This window comes from Zootoca vivipara, chromosome 7 (assembly GCF_963506605.1).
Source record: "Zootoca vivipara chromosome 7, rZooViv1.1, whole genome shotgun sequence".
NCBI classification, from domain to species: Eukaryota; Metazoa; Chordata; class Lepidosauria; order Squamata; family Lacertidae; genus Zootoca; species Zootoca vivipara.
This window is the reverse complement of record NC_083282.1, coordinates 27617150-27633178: the sequence shown is the minus strand read 5'-3', so window position 1 is coordinate 27633178 and position 16029 is coordinate 27617150.

Sequence of the window (16029 nt, the reverse complement as noted above, 5' to 3'; positions counted from 1 at the left end):
GCTCTCAAGCCAGGTGTCTCCCATCCTGTATTTGTGCCTTTCATTTTTTGCCCAAGTGTAGTACTTTACATTTCTCCTTGTTAAAATTCATCTTGTTTGCTTTGGCCCAGTTGTCCAATCTGTTAAGGTCATTTTGAAGTGTGATCCTGTCCTCTGGGGTATTAGCCACCCCTCCCAATTTGGTGTCGTCTGCAAACTTGCTCAGGATGCCCTCAAGCCCATCATAAAGATGTTAAATGAGACTGGGCCCAAGACAGAACCCTGTGGCACCCCACTAGTCACTACTCTCCAGGATGAGGAGGAGCCATTGATGAGCACCCTTTGGGTTCGGTCAGTCAGCCAGTTACAAATCCACTGAATGGTAGCATTGTCTAGCCCACATTTTACCAGCTTCTTTACAAGAATATCATGGGGCACCTTGTCAAAGGCCTTTCTGAAATCAAGATAGGCTACATCCACAGCATTCTCTTCATGATACCTTGAGCTCTTTGGAGGAAAAGGTGAGATATAAATGCAAAACAACAAATAACTCCAAAGGAGACTGGGCTGGGTGATGCCCCACATATTTATAGGAATATGAGACACGGATGAGTGTTTTCCCATGTTATTTCCATGTCCTAAATCCTAATTACTCTTGTGGCTAACTGCAATAATAACAATAACAATAATTCTCCCTACAGACATTATTAGTTACTTTTGTTGTTGCTTAAAAAAAAAAACCTTTAGTCAAAACTAATTTTGTTGGTCATTGAACCTTAGTCTCATTCCTTTATTTTTCTTGGTCTTTACATACCTTGTCATTCTAACCAGCTGGTGGGTTCAGTTAGGGGCTATCTTAGCTATTTTAGCTTAGGACAGGCACTCAGAAAACTTGTGTGTGTGCATGTGTCAAAAACTTGATATAAATATATCAAAAAGCTTTGCCCTTGCATTACAAATAGTGCTCTGTTCATGTAACTAAATTCATTTATAATGCTGAATGTCTTTAGTTGTATTATTTGAGAAACAGCCTAAGAAAATAAAACTTGGATTGAAGAATACATACACCCGTGGGGGACAATGTCTCCTGTGCACTTGAACCAAAACACAAAGCTATTCATATATATTTCCCTGTGAATCAGTACAGGAACCTGTTTCTGCCTGACACTGTTTTGTTATATATATATAACCAACCCCCCCCCCCAACAATAGCAAGGGCTCCAGAGGACTGTTCAGCTGTTTCATGACAATCTTATAGTTGTGCAATTAATTAAAAAATCCCTCTTAGCAATATAAAATCTTCCCAGCTGCTAAGATGAATCCAGGCAGGACACATTCTCTTGGGCATCTGGCAAAGTCTTCCGGGACTTTCTCCCAACATAATCTCAGTTTATATGAGCTGTGCTGTTTGAGGTAAGAGTTTAAGACCTCCTAATACAGAAGGAGTTCAACATGTGCTTAAATGACACGAGCAATCCTTCCCAACCCAATGCATCTTGGAGAATGCGCAACATCTGTGTGTTCCTTGAAACATTCGGATAGGAGGCTGAGCCTCCCCTCTTTAGCAACCTGCCCTGGTGAAAGCAGCTTTCTCCGCTCAAGAGGCCCAAAGTGACTGGTTATGTCAGCAGATCTTTTTAACACCTTTGGAAATGTGAAAATTCATTCCCATTCTATATTCTCTCGACGCCAGCTAATGGCAGCATGCGGTGTGCACATGAAATCTCATGTCTCGAGGGCGGGGGGAAGCTGAAGATCAAACCCATGTTCTGGAAGAATAAAAAGTAGTAATCCTTATCTAATATGGGGCCCTTCTATTAAACGAACCCCACCTCCATCCCATTCTCAAAGTTATTATTCTTAAGCTGCACGTGCTAAATGTTCAAACGTGTTATGTGTGTCTTTGCAAAATATGTGCTTAAGCTGCTGTGTTCTCATCCTCAAACCTTCAGTGGCCACAGAGGAAATCATTGCAGACTGTGGGCTCTTCCCAGACAGAGGAACATCTTTATAACTGAGACATAATTTCAAATACAGTTCCCCATGTCTTTGGATATAGTAGGCAAGAAATCCAAATAAACATTCCATAATACAGCAAAATGTCCCACATTATGTTTTGAGTTGAAATCTCACACTTGTATTGTATGTAAGCTTTCTAGATGTCCTCTGACTATCTCAACTCACTGCCCTGGGGAAGATGCATATTTTCCCAGTAATGGGAGCACCGTGGGGTCTTGGGCAACTAGGCTCTATCCTCACTTTTTTGACTCTCTGGTTCCCCGACCCTTGGTGGATTATGTTGCTGTGCTCCTCTCACCAGGAGGGAAGAGGAGAGCCCTGCATCTGGGACAGCTGCCGCCTGAGAGTGGGAAGAGCTCACCGCCTCCAACTTCTGTTCCCCAGTCTCAGCTCCCAACCTAATGTTCTTATCATGTTTTCCCTCTTCATCCCTCTTAGCCTGCCACTCTACTCCAAAGCCCAGAGACACTTCAGGACTCATGACAGTTAGAATAGCTCAGTCAGTAGAGCACGAGACTCTTAATTTCAGGGTTGTGGGTTTGAGCCTCATGTTGGTCCAAAAGATTCCTGCATCGCAGGGAGTTGGACTAAAGTTGGACCCTCGTGGCCCCTTCCAACTCTACAGTTCTATGATTCTATGAAAACAATTTGTAACCAAAAGAATAGTGTGGGTCCTACCATATATATCTCAGGTGCCAAAGGCTAGGGTAAAGGCAGCAAATGTTGATCTCTTATTGTATTTAGCAAGATTTGCATGCCACTTAATCAAACAAAACCCTAAGCAGTTCACATAATGGTATAAAACAGGGCAAATGCAGACAAGCAGGCAAAACTGTGTTAGAAAACAGCTTGGCAATTAGTTGCCTGTATTGGACCGCAGGCAGCTAGCCTATAGATACAGGTACAGCCTCAACAGTGTTTTGTCAGCATGCATTTTCTCAGCCTTACTTACTCCAAGTAAAATAAAAAAAAATCCTTCAGTAGCACCTTAAAGACCAACTAAGTTTTTATTTTGGTATGAGCTTTCGTGTGCATGCACACTTCTTCAGATACACTTGAAACAGAAGTCAGACCCTTATGTATATACAGAGGGTGGGGGGTGGGAATGGGTGATGGGCTGATGGGAGTGGTAAACCTGTAGATGGCTATTAACGACTGCTGATGACTACAATTGGTCCTGCAGGGAAAAAGCAAGGGCTGAGGCGCTAAAGAAAGCTAGATCATGCATAATGAGATAAGAATCCAATGTCTTTGTTCATCCCAGGTGGTTCCAAGTAGCCACCCATGCAAGTGGTTCCAAATAGCCACTCATGCAAGTGCTACTGATACACACTCATCACATGCCCACCATAATTTGGCAAGATGTGGTGTTGGCCAAATATCCATCGTTAGATATGCTTGGCTTACTCTTTTTTCTTTTCTTTTTTCCAGACACCACAGTAATGGTCCTAGCAACCATGCTGCTGGTGTGACTGGGGCACAATTTGTGACATGGAACAGAATCCTTAGAAGGTGACCATGCCATGAAGATAAGCAGACGTGGAAATTGGGGTTGAAATCCCGCAGCCTTCACAGCAGCAGTTCCTGGGCACCCGAACTAAATGCAAAGCAGCAGCAAATACAATGGATTAGGAAGCCCACACGTGCATACGTTTATTCAGAATTAAGCCTAGTCGCCCCCTTTCCACCACCACCCCTCCCCACTCACACTCACACACAAAAAAAAACCAGGCTTGAATTTGACTCATACCTTTAATCTTCAACAGTATTAGTGAAACAATTATAAGAGCACATTAAAGCCATGTAAAAGTTTGAAGGGTGGATGATCAAAGGAGGCAGATATGTAAGAACAAGATGGAAGGCTGGCTTTGAGATTCAAAGCTTTTGTGTGCTCTAATCATTTCACTAGCATTCATAAATCTTTAACATCCTTTTCTCAACTCTTTTTCATTTTTATGTATTCAATTAATTTCAACAGAATGTGTTCTAAATACATCATGTGCCTTGATGTCATATAGGAAGCCTGTGGAGGGCCGACGAAAAAGAAAAAGTTCATTCTGGTGGGCAGAACCCATCTCCTCCCCTGTGAGTCCCAGGTAGATTGCGCCCTGTTTATGTTTTTGTTTTTATGAATCAAGGAGGTGAGCATAATGGCCGGGGGGTTGACCATTCCAGAGCTTGCCGATAGGAATTGACAAAACATCTCTCAAATGACTGCATGGAACAATCCTGGTGGCGCAAACTAGGGTCCTTTTGCAATTTCATGGGATCCTGAGGCGCATGGCTTGAGTGGCGTGTTTATTAGTTGCTGGTATCCCCCCCCCAAAAAAAAAGTTGTCCCAAGGATATCATTTGGATACTTTTCACAGTTTGGCTGGCCTTGAGGGCAAGAAATGTCCTCACAAAAGGTGTTGGCAAGGAAGGCACATTTCCTTTCAGCAACAGAGGAACTAAGCGGCATTCTCTGGCACTTGAGGGTTGTGCAGAGTGTATCACAAGCAAAAGCCTGTGGGCCACTGGAGAGAGAGTGCTGGGGTCTCCCCCCATACCAGTTGGGCAGCCGGTGTGACAAACACAGCTCTGTCTTCCAACACCTCAGAGACACTCCCTGGCCGTTGCCTCACTTTGCCTAATGGTAGAGCCAGCTCTTACTCTTAAGCAGTGTGTAATAAGATAGCAGCAGGTAGCAAGACAGTAGGAAAGGGAGGGAAATGACTCTTTCCACCCCCACCCCACTTCCTGAAAACAGAACTCTTGCTCTTAGGAGTTGGATATATATCTCATCAACAATTTCCTTGAAGTCCCCACTAGCGGGGAAGGGCCATAGCTCCATAGCAGAGCATCTTGCAGCCCAGTATACCTGAAGGAGCGTCTCCACCCCCATCGTTAAACCTGGACACTGAGGTCCTCCTCTGAGGGTATTCTGTTGGTTCCCTCAATGCGAGAAGCGAAGTTACAGGGTACCAGGCAGAGGGCTTTCTCTGTAGTGTTGCCCTCCCTGTGGAACACCCTCCTGAAGTTTTTAATTTTTGATGTTTTGCATTTTTATATATGCTGTAAGCAGCCCAGAGTGGCTGGGGAAACCCAGCCAGATGGGCGGGGTATTAATAATAAGATGGTGGTGGTGGTGGTGGTGGTGGTGGTGATGAGGATAGTACCAGATTACAACCCCAGTATCTCCAGGTAGGGCTGGGAAGTAAGGTAAAGGTAAAGGGGACCCCTGACCCTTAGGTCCAGTCGTTACCGACTCTGGGGTTGCGCGCTCATCTCGCATTATTGGCCAAGGGAGCCGGCGTATAGCTTCCAGGTCATGTGGCCAGCATGACAAAGCCGCTTCTGGTGGTGGTGGTGGTGGTGAGGATAGTACCAGATTACAACCCCAGTATCTCCAGGTAGGGCTGGGAAGTATCCTATCTGAAATATGGGAGAGCCACTGCAAGTCTGTGCAGGCAGGGCTGAGCTAGATGGACAAATAGACTGTGTCAGCTTCCCTTGGGTTGCATTCAATGAAGCCCTGTTCAGAACAGGCTGATTGAAATTGTCAGGGGATTGTTGCGACTACTCTCGAGTAAAGACGTTCCAGTCCGCTCTTTCTTTCAGAGTTTTATTGTGCATATTATTTACAGTGCAGAGATATCAGAAAACATGACTGCCTAGTCCGATTCAGAACCCGGCAATGGCTGCTTCTGGCTCTTCGGCCAGCATAAAAGCCTGGGCACCCCAAAACACTGCACCCTAGTCCTGCGTGTGGGCGCGCGCCTCAATTTGGGCGCTGGAAGGGGCTGCATTCCTTCTCCCGTGCTTTGGCTGGAGCGTTGCAGAGGCTCTGACACCTCTCTGCACTGTCCTTCCTCCTCTGGCCAGCTGGGTCGGTGCCTAGGCTCTGACACGTCTGAGAGCGCCCTCTCCACCCTGCTCTCCATTCCTCATTCCCTCCTCCTGGCCCGCTGCTAGTGCTGTCACTGGGCGAAGTGCTGGTCAGGATGACTGGGGGAGGGTCCCTGTAAGGAGTCCCCCTGACAGAAATGAATAAATCTAGTAAGTAATTTTGTAAGTTTCAATGGATCTACTCTTAGTAGGACTAGCATCAACTACCACTCTATCTTCTTCCTATGCCTATATTGCAAATCTTTCGCAGATGGCCTGAAACAGTTGCATGCCGGCGGCTTACACGATTTTGTATAATTATTCAGCCTCCGACATGATGGTTTTCTTGGTGCCTGTTTGTTGATTAAGAGTCAGCAGATCTACAGGATGTTTTCTTGTAATCACGCCAAGCTGCCACATATCTCTGCCTTCTCTAAGGATACGGAGCCAACAGCTAAGGTGTCTCATTTATGCATGCTCAGTGAACCAGATATATTTGTTTCCTTACTGACTGATATTGACTTTGCTGACGCTGGCGATGCCAATGCTTGCGGTTTCGGAAGCGGCAGCATTTCATGCGACATTCTGCGCAGGCTGTGCCGTGTGTGGAGGACACCCTCTGTCATCTCCTCTGCCCCTCTTGATGAACTGTAAATCATGTCATTAAACAACTGCTTCCAAAGTGCAGCCATTTGTCATGATCCCAGGGACAATGCCACTTTTAATGCATGCACTTAGCTTGCTATACCTTGTGGCACTGAGGCAGGATTGTCACCGCTCGGTGCCATTTAAGTACTTAATGACAGATGTTCTAGGATAATGTGCGTTAACCCCATGGCTCGTGAAGATGCCAATGAGCAATCACTAGTGGAATCAATATGTTCAGTAGAGCAAGGTCTATTCAAATTCATGAGAAATAGCCCACAGCTAAATGGGGCTGCTACTTTTAATTTTCAAGGACTAATAGGCATTTCCAGTAATCTCTTCAACTCAGATTATTTCAATCCTTGGATTTTTAGCCTTAGAAATATTGCATTAAATGGCCTACATAATGGATAGTCCCCTTAAATATGCAACTTGTATTTCAGACAACTCACATCGAGTTGCCACTGGGTTTTTCGTCTCTTCTTCACATGATGAGTGAAGCCAGTGGAGTTATACTTGTGTGGACTTTTCATACTTTTAAGCATTTATATTTAAGGGTGCCTTCAAACTGTCACTACTTTGCAGGAGGGATCCAAGTACAATCAAGAAACTGAAGTTTATGCGATTAAAGTGCTCTATTCCCATAGCATAACCAGTCCACCTTAAAAATGGATTATTATTAGTATTATTTGCAGTTAGGAAAGTGACAGAGAAATGCTTAAAAACTAAGTGTGGGATGCATGGATGAATAACAGGAAGACATAAACATCATGCATGCAAATTAGGATGAATGCCCATTATTGGACAACCATCCCGTAAATAAATCAGGATGACTGTTCAGTTAGGGCAGGATAGAGTCCAACCACAATGTAAGCTATGTGCAAGCAAATCAAGATGGTTGCTGAATAAACAGATCATCTAGAGAAGCCCTAAGCTTCAGACCAGGAAATATGTGTCCTTGCTACTGAGTTATACCATCACTTGGGACTAAGAGTGGCTGGTTAAATTTGCTGTACTCCATTATGATGGATCAGTGCCTCTCATGACAAGCTCTCATTGCACTGAGGCTTCTTCCTGACCTGCCAGAGTGATGGAAGAAGCCCCAGGATGCTCTGGGCACTGAGCCAATGCTGGCACAGGAGAGAAGCCCAGCAATATGGCCATGGCTGGGACCATAGCTTGGTTTTTTGTGATTTATTATGATAGTCATTAACTACAAACAATAAAAATGACACTGACTGACTTTCTCATGCACCCTCTTTCATGTGCATGCACACATGACACACATGGGGAGACACACAGTCTCCCTCCTAAGCTTATCCATGCAGGTGGCCTCAGCCCAGTATACCTGAAGGAGCGTCTCCACCCCCATCATTCAGCCCGGACACTGAGGTCCAGCTCCAAGGGCCTTCTGGCGGTTCCCTCACTGCGAGAAACGAAATTACAGGGAACCAGGCAGAGGGCCTTCTCGGTAGTGGCACCCACCCTGTGGAACGTCCTCCCACCAGATGTCAAGGAAATAAACAACTATCTGACTTTTAGAAGACATCTGAAGGCAGCCCTGTTTAGGGAAGCTTTTAATGTTTGATGTATTTAATCGTGTTTTTAATATTTTATTGGGAGCCGCCCAGAGTGGCTACGAAACCCAGCCAGATGGGCAGGGTATAAATACTAATTTTTATTATTATTAGCTGACAAGGTAGGCTTGCCACTCCCTCGCCACTCTTCAAATGATTGACCTGATGACCAGGGACGGTGCACTTTTAATTTTGGTTAGGTTGCTGGGTTCTGCACACTCTGCACTCTGTTTACTTTTTTTGTTTACTTTTAGCCAAAATTGGTGGGGTCTTGAGGAGTTAGAATTAGCTTGGGGGCCAGAACTGAGGGTTATCCCCCTCTGGTTTAGATGTCACTGGACTTAGTATCTGAGTGGAGTCGGGAGTTTCCTGTATCAGTTGTTGTTGTTTTTTGCTTGGAGAAAGACAATCAAGTTCTTGTCTAGCTTTATCATCACCACCACCACCATTAAAATTAAACGTATATATCATCCTTCATCCAATGATCACAAGGTCGTTTCTTGATGGAGTATGGCGAGATGGGAGGATGGAGGAATGAAATTCATGTCCTGCTACTTTTGCACCGAAAAAAAATATATCATAAAGAATTCCTGATTTCTAATCCAGGGGTCACCAACATGACCCCTTAAGGCCTTTTCCTGGTGCCTATACGGCACAAGCACTTTTCCCTTGATTGTGAGGTAAGGATGGTTATCTTTTTTCTCCCTTGAAAAGTACATAGAGCTGAAGGAAGTTGGAAGACTGACACCCAAATGTTGACAAGTACAAATATTTTGGGGTGAACATTAAGAGAGATTTCAAGAGGGGTAGTGGGCTCCAGATGGGAATAGCTGGCCTACAAAGAGCCCTTTTCAACTCTCTGATTCTATTATTTACCCACATTCAGCGATCTTCATTCTAATTCACTCTGCTCTGAGAAAACACAGTATTTTATGCATCTGCTCTAAATATGAAATTATAAATGCAACGTAGCTTACTGGGCCCACATATTATTAAGGCACACAGTTTGAAACAGAGAGACAATGGAAAAATAGCTTCCATTTAAATCAGGTCTGGTTTATTACTTAACTCTGCCAAAGAACCACAGTGTGAAAAAACAATATATCTCAGGTGTAATAGGAAATAAGAATAACGGGGGTTCTAAGCAATATTTAATTGGATTAAATGAATTTGGTTTGGGAATGTTGAATCTATAAAATCTCTTGCACTGTGAAATTAAATTATAGATAATATACAGTACCTATGGCTATGAGCCACAGGCCCTTGCTGGGATTAATCAATGAGCAATATATCTTCCAAATAACACCATAAAGAATAAACATCTCATCAAAATTACTGTAAAGGAAATTTAAAAGAATGGTTAATTCCATTCCATATAGGCTCAGATGAATGTGGTCTATGAAGACCAGTATTTTATTCGACATTCATTTAAAGGGAGTATCTTGCAAAGCCTACATTTTACTGCTCATAGATCATAGAGCCATATATGCTGCTTAGAGCATACTAAGTAGTTACATGGATATAAATGTAAATAAGAAAGCAATGCATACACTTGAGAACTCTGCCTAGCGATGAATAAATAGAAATATAGACTTCTGTCCCGGTCTTGCCAACTTCTGATACCAAAAGGAAACACTTCCTCATATTGTCAGAAAGCTGGTCCATCTAGCTCAGTATAGACTACAGAAGGCATGGCCAAACTTAGCCCTCCAGCTGTTTTGGGACTACAACTCCCATCATCCCTAGCTAGCAGGACCAGGGGTCAGGGATGATGGGAATTGCAGTCCCAAAATAGCTGGAGGGCCAAGTTTGGCCATGCCTGGACTACAGTATATTGACTTGCATTGCCTCTCTGGGACTTCAAACCTTCTTCAGCCTTACATGGAGCTGACAGGGATTGAACGTGGACTATTTGCATTAAAAATATGATGTACCACTGAGCTATGGCGCTATCAATAGAAAAGGGGAACATGGATGTGCTCAGAGACATGCATGCTATTGTAAACTCTTCTGTAAACGCCTCATGCCCAGTGCTTTAATTTTTCCCTAGCAAAGACAAAATGACAACTGCACACATCACTTTGCATAGCTTTCCCTCTTATGTTCTATATCAGTGGATCTGAATTTTTCTCTCCAGAAGACGTTCCCCATGTATACTTGTCTGCCACCATTTACTTATCATGTTCTCACTTCTAAGGGACTGAGTCATTTGCGTTCTTTGTGTGCAGGCCGAGTCCATCGGGCCTCATCATTTTTCTGCATAAACTGAGCGCGTACCCAAGGACACATTCAATACTCCCCTTTGGCACCACAGGGAGACATTGGTAGTGCTGGGCAAACGGTTCCTAGGAAGCTTATTTGCCATGACTGATCTTCTCCCTGGGAAACTGCTGACATGTTTCTGAGGAACCACAGGAGCACAGTTTGAAAGCTACTGCTCTAAGTGATTGAATTCACAGATGCCTTTTAATATAATGCAAAAACCCTCCCTCATGCAAACATTTTTGCAAACTACTAAGTGGAAACTTCAGAATATGCAAGCAAATGTGATTGTCACTCCAAAGCTTTCCCCCCTTACATATACCACAGAAAAGTTGTCAATCTCAGTTTTCCAGACACTGAGTGCCCTGTTCTTACACAACTGCCCCCCCTCCACTTGCTAACCCCTGATTACTATTGAATAAATATGTACACACACAAATGCCAAAAATAACCCCTGTTTATCAGAGTTTTAAAATGGCTTCAAGTAATCTCCTGGGAATATGGAAAATGGTTTAGTTTCCCCATTATGTCCTGGGAGAGACCAAAGAGCAGAAGAAAGTAGTTTGTTCCCCCTGGACATCAGGAGGACTGCTCCAAGCACAAATGATTCCAACTGGAATAGGATTTCCCTTCCACATGCCCACATAGTCCTCCTCTTGGCCAGACCCACAGGCCTTCCTTCTGCAGAACTGTGATGGAGTCAGTGGGGAGGGTGTGTGCCCCGAATCGCCCTTCCAAAATGTTGGGGGTATGCACCGGCTCTTTTGTTTTCCCAGAAATTGACCACAGGTGATGGGGAAACAGAGTTGGTCCTCTGCAATTCTGTGATGGGAGGAGCAGGGGAGGATATGGGGACAAGCTGGCCCATTTCTTATTATTTTCCACCATTGATTATTATAGCATCCTTGTTCTTGATCTTCCTACTTCTACTGTGCCCTAGGTTCTACCACAGGAGTGGGGAGCCTCAGGTCTATGGGCCAGGTATAGGCCTTTCTATCTGCTCCTTGGAACCCTCTCCAGGTCACACCTCCTTTTAGCTAACCCAGACTACAGATTTGCAGAACACCCCACAAATGAACTTGGGGGACTCTATCACTGGAGCATTCCAATCCAGGTTTTAAAATTCCCACTTGCTTGGGACAAATAGATAAATGGCCTGTTTTAAATCAGAGGCATTGCAGCCTGTTCTTTCTTTCATTCTGGCAGTGGAGAAATAGCAACTTGCTAGTATTAAAAATGCTACAAGACTCTTTGTGATCTGCGCAGGTCATGTGTCTCATTTTACTGGCATTCTTTAACTGAGATTATTTAACTGGAGATGATCCTGGGGCCTTTTGCATGCACAGTGTGCAGTGCCGGATTTGTATAGGCTAAGTAGGATGAAGCCTAGTGCCTCTAAATCTAGGGGGCCTCGCCAGCCCGCCTGCTCCCCAGCGGGCAGTCTCCCCTCTCCCAAAATTGCAAAGGGCAGGGCAACTCAGGACCAGCAACTATGAGACTCAGGGCTAGTCAGTGGGGCCCAATTTGAAGCAGTGGGGTGCAACTTGAATATTTTTTTGTAGGGCCCCAGTTCACAGCCAAAGTCTGCAAAATCTTAGAGATATAAATAAAATCCATCTAGATTGCCCTGGTGCTGGGGGCACCCTTAGGAGCGGCCCGCGGGGCCCAATTTGGCCAAATTGCTCGAATTGCCTTAAGGCAGGGGTCCCCAAACTACGGCCCCCGGGCCGGATGCGGCCCAATCGGCCTTCCAATCCGGCCCGCGACGACCCCCGCCGCCCGCTGCCGCCGCCCGCTCTCACGGCGCGCGGCGCAGCGGCGATCTAAAAAATCGGCAAAAAATCGCCGAAAATCCTTTGTGCGCATGCGTACGGGCCTCTCCCGACCCGGAAGAGATCATTTCTGGTGCACTTCCGGGTCGGGGGAGGCCCATACGCATGCGCACAAGCGATTTTCGCCGGTTTTTTTCCGCCCGTGTGCGTGTGCGCATGCGCACGGGCGCGCACTCCCCCGCCCTCCGGCCCGCTGCGCGCGCACTCCCCTGCCGTCCGGCCCACCGCGCGGTCGGCGCGGCGGGCACCGGCCCGCCGCTCGGTAAGTCTGGGGACCCCTGCCTTAAGGTCAGCCCTGATGAGACTGTGCAAGGGTTGGACTGACAAGCCCTCCACCTTCTAGGTCCCTGGTGTCACTATTCAGAGTACAGACTCAAGGACTAGTTTACAAAGTTCAGTTATTGCAAACGTTTTTCAGTGTCAATTTTATGCATTTTTAAAAAATCACTATGGCATTTAACAGTAATATTTTATGTCCTTTAGAGGAGAAATTGTGAATTGTAGAATTTTAAATACCCGTCATCATCCTTGGCTTCACTCAATTTTGTTTATAACACTCTTCCATTTTCTTCTAGTTTTGAGGGTGGAGGATGGGATTAGCCTAGGGCCTCTCTTCATCTAACTCTGGCCCTGACAGTGTGTGCTCTTCCACACAGTCATGGTCCCTCTCCATGGGTCTTTCCCAGCCCTAGTACCTGGGAGACTTTTCAAAACTGGGGATTGTTGTTGTTGTTAAATTTATTACCCATCACCACCAGGTTACAACTATTTAAAATGCAGAATTAAAAACAGTTAAATCAGATTACTGTCACAGAAATAATTAATACTGAACATGAGGCTATTTAAAAACAATATAATTGCAATATATACAGAAGCTAAATAAATAGAAGAAGGCTGATCGTCGAAGAATTGATGCTTTTGAATTATGGTGCTGGAGGAGACTCTTGAGAGTCCCATGGATCAAACCTATCCATTCTGAAGGAAATCAGCCCTGAGTGCTCACTGGAAAGACAGATCCTGAAGCTGAGGCTCCAATACTTTGGCCACCTCATGAAAAGAGAAGACTCCCTGGAAAAGACCCTGATGTTGGGAAAGATGGAGGGCACAAGGAGAAGGGGACAACAGAGGACGAGATGGTTGGACAGTGTTCTCGAAGCTACGAACATGAGTTTGACCAAACTGCGGGAGGCAGTAGAAGGCAGGAGTGCCTGGTGTGCTCTGGTCCATGGGGTCATGAAGAGTCGGACACGACTAAATGACTAAACAACAACAACAAAATAAATAGAGTGATGTGTCTTTTCAGAACAGGCATCCAACTTGACACGGCAGGAATGAATCATAGCCCTCCAGCACCAACATCCGGAATAAAATGCTGAAAACATGGGAGGCTTTCAGCAGCCAGTTTTGACTCCCCTTGGCTTTGGGACACCAATACTGAGCTGATGTCACTGTATTTGTTCCTGAGCTGTTTGGCAAAGTGTTTTGCTTTTGCACATTCCTTTCCATCCCGCAGAAAAACTGTAAATTACAATGTAGGTCCCTGTGCACCATTCTCTAGTGCTTTGTATCTCTCAGGAGTTCCACGCTGACCATTCTCAGGACTGGAAAACAGCATATGTGACACTGGGAGTAATCATGGTGTAGCCACATGAAATGTTACTTTTGCATCCTCTAAGGATACAGAACCAATAGTCAAGGTGTCTCATTTACTAGGGTTCTCTGAGAACCAGATACGTTTGCATATGTGCTACTTGATAGTAACCTGCTTACGCTAGTGATGCTGATGGTAACAATATTCCGATTTCAGAAGGACCAACTTTTACATTGTATTTTTGCATATATACCCTGTGCTCTGATGAAAACCTTTGCCATCTTCTCTGCCCTCCTCTCTCCCTCTTTGGAGAACAGTAAATCATATCATTAAACAACTACAGTACTTCCGAAACACACTACAGAAAGCCATTGAGGAGCAAGCAGGGAGCGGATTCAAAAATCACAACAGAATTTCATTGTCGCTTCAATTTCCTTTCCCGTGCATATACCACATTTATCCTCCTCCAAAACTGCACTGAATTCTCATACATAGAAATAAAGTCTTATATTACCATGTATGATACTGTTGAAAATGCCTCAGACCTGACAGTTCTGTCACACTGTTGATTCAGTTTTGCCACCGTAATATCACCCTGGGCACTTATGGTTCACACAATGAATTGAATGTGCTACATTTGCTTCTACTTACCAGATCTCTGTGTTGTGTCCCTTGGAGAGGGCATAGTCAATACACCATCTGCTCTTCCAAAAATACCTGAAGGTAATGCATTGGGGCTATATTAGAAATTAACTTACAAATTGTTTTGTGCAATATTGCAGTCCTTAGCTATCATAGGAATATACACACAAGGCTACAACACAATTAGCATGAAAATAGTTTAATGGAAGATTTACTACTAGTGCACCAGAGATTACACTCAAGCTCTGTTAGCCTTAGTTCCATGGGGGGGGGAGAGATTACTCTAAAAGTCCCTGTTTCAATACTTGAGATGATCTTCTATAGAAGCTTCAAGGTAGGGAGAGATCATTCCCAAGCGCCCCACAAAATCAAGCTTTAATTTTGTAGCGCACCACAAAAATAAGCCTTTGGTGACCTAACTGCAGGGTCATGATTTCGGCAAAAACCCAACTTTATCCTATTCACTCCAAAGTAGCACCAAATGTCAGCAAAGGCTTAGTAGTGAAAACTAAGCATTGCTTAGTAGTGAAAACTGCAGATTTCATGGCACAAAATAAGCCCTCGGTGAATGAACCTGCGAGGTCATGGTTTTGTCGAAATCCCGACATCATTTGATTCATTCCAAAATGGCATGAAACACCAGCAAAAGGCTGTCTGCTGTCTTTGGCGGTGAAAACCCTACGTTTCACAATGCACCACAAAAACAGCCTTCGGTGCCCTAACCCATGGGGTCATGATATCGCCGAAAACTGGGCACCGTCCGGTTCACTGCAAAGCAATGCCAAACACCAGCAAAACATTCCCCTGGAATGTTTGGCAGTGAAAACCCTACATTTCATGGCAGCCCACAAAATGAGCCTTCGGTGCCCTAACTCCTAGGGTCACAGTTTTGCCCGACGTCATCCTATTCACCCTAAAGCAGCCGAGACTGAGGCTGATGTAACAGCATCCAAAGGGCCACAGCTTCCCTAATCCAACATAAGAGAAAAACTAATATTATCAATGAGAGAGCTGGTTTGAATGGCATTCAAGGACCTGCTGGTGCCCATTCAGACCAATGTGCTCTTTTCTAGGTTCCCATGTCAGTGTTTTATTTACATTAGTCATGTTTCCTGCCCCCATTACCAACACTGTTTCTGAGTAGACACATAACTGTTTGGAATGTCTATTACTAAAATGTAGACATTAATAAGCCAAGTTCCATACTAATACTTCTTTCTGCTAACAACCCTTAAATAGGATTGCAATTCCTTAAAAATAGAGACACTGGAAAGAAACTAGAAAATCTAGCTGACATAATAAAATGACCTGTCCAGTTTAATATTCAGTATGTCAGCAATTGGGTGTATGTTTGTGGCCGTGCAGATGTTGGTTGAACTACAACTCCCAACAGCCCCATCTACAGTGGTCAGTGGAAAGAGTTGATGGGAGTTTTAGTCCAACAGTAATAACAACAGCAACATTTGGCGGGCCACGGTTTCCTTGTCTGTGCAGCATTTTGTGGTCTGACTGCCTTTAAAAATATTCTATATACTATTATACTAATAGTATAAATGCATTTTTTAAAGTAGCCTTCAAAAATATTTCCAAGGTGGTATTATTCTTAATTATATAG